At 43.7% G+C, this 1,681-nt stretch overlaps 1 pseudogene across 1 annotated transcript; it reads left to right on the top strand.

Moving 5' to 3' along the window:
- Positions 1–1,132: 1,132 nt before the first annotated feature.
- LOC105809749 lies at positions 1,133–1,675 on the top strand (annotated as a pseudogene). Its single transcript, XR_001137460.1, has one exon. The product of XR_001137460.1 is annotated as a ribonuclease UK114 pseudogene (transcript).
- Positions 1,676–1,681: the final 6 nt, after the last annotated feature.

The raw sequence follows: 1,681 nt of genomic DNA, 5'->3' as shown, positions 1-1,681 counted from the left end.
TATTATAGTATCATGGTGAATATCTCAACTGCAGTCATGCACCTCATAAAGATGATTTGGTCAATGATGGACCACATATACGATGTTGGCCATATAAGATTATAATGGACGAGGGGGGCCAAGATGGCAGACTAGAAGCAGCCTGCACCTACTGCTCTCTAACAGAGGATCGAAAACTGCAAGTAGATGCTCACCTACAAATGAATCCTCTTGGAGAGAGCATTGTAAATCATCAGAGAACTAACAGGAGATATTTAGAGTAAAGGAGAAGGGGATAGGGAGTTCCACTTGGCTCAGGTCCTGTGACCTGGCCAGGCACTGGCCAATGTCCCATGACATACCCAGGCACATACCAAGGTCCTGCAAACTGCCTCACTGTGATTGCTGTCCTGTGTGATGTGCCCAGGTGCCTGACAAGAACCCATGACCTGCCCCACCACTGGCTGCAATCTTGTGATGTATTCAGGCACCTGTCAAGGTCCCACCATTCACACAAGTGTTGACCAAGGTCATGCTACCCACCTCCATGGAGAGGGACTTGCACAGCTCCCTGCCCAAGCTTCTAACAGTGGCTTGTGAACCAATGCACCAACCAAAATGAATATCCATGAACATCTGCATGGACTATGACAATGACAGGGGATTGAGGCAATGCAGGAGAACAGCTGTGTTACAGGCTTTCAGTACATCCACCCGTCTCCCACCAGGTCAATCCACTGGAGTAGGACACAAAAGTTTATCCAGGAACCTCTCCTTCTTCTCACTAAGTAGGAGAATTCTCAGAAAAGAAGAACACGTGTGCTTCAAACCTATCAGACCTGAGCTGAGAGAAGAGGTTTCAGATGAGGAAAAAAATAAACAGTAAAAAAATTCTGGCAACATGAAAAACAAGCTAGTTCAACATCCCCAAAGGATCACAATATATCCACGGCAATACACCCCAACCAAAAGGAAATTGTTGAAATGTCAAAAATGGAATTCAGAATGTGGATGGCAAGCAAGATGAATGGAATTGAAAAGAAAGTGGAAACCAACACGAAAAAGCCAAAACAATGTTTCAGGACATCAATGGAAAAAATGAAAAACTTACTAATGAGATAGACAACATAAGAAAAGACATAACAGGTTCTCTCCGAGGGGCCGCAAGAGTGGAGGATTGGCCATGTCGTCCTTGATCAGAAGCGTGATCAGCACCGCGAAAGGTGCGGGGCCCATTGGCCCCTACAGTCAAGCTGTATTGGTCGACAGGACCGTTTACATTTCAGGACAGATAGGCCTGGACCCGTCAAGTGGACAGCTTGTGCCAGGAGGAGTAGAAAAAGAAGCTAAACAAGCTCTTAAAAATATAGGTGAAATTCCGAAAGCTGCAGGCTGTGACTTCACTAATGTGGTAAAAACAACTGTTTTTCTGGCTGACATAAATGACTTTGATACTGTCAATGACATCTACAAACAGTATTTCAAGAGCAATTTTCCTGCAAGAGCTGCTTACCAGGTTGCTGCTTTGCCCAAAGGAGGCAGAATTGAAATTGAAGCAGTAGCTGTCCAAGGACCTTTTACAGGACCATTACTATAAGTGGGCCCAGTGTTTAATCTGGAATTTTTAACATCTTAATTTTTATAGTTGATATAATATCTTAATTAACCTCTTAATTTTTATAATTGATGAAAGCATAAGCTT

This window comes from Propithecus coquereli, unplaced genomic scaffold, assembly GCF_000956105.1.
Source record: "Propithecus coquereli isolate 6110/MARCELLA unplaced genomic scaffold, Pcoq_1.0 Scaffold2, whole genome shotgun sequence".
NCBI classification, from domain to species: Eukaryota; Metazoa; Chordata; class Mammalia; order Primates; family Indriidae; genus Propithecus; species Propithecus coquereli.
This window is presented reverse-complemented; position numbering and strand designations above follow the sequence as displayed.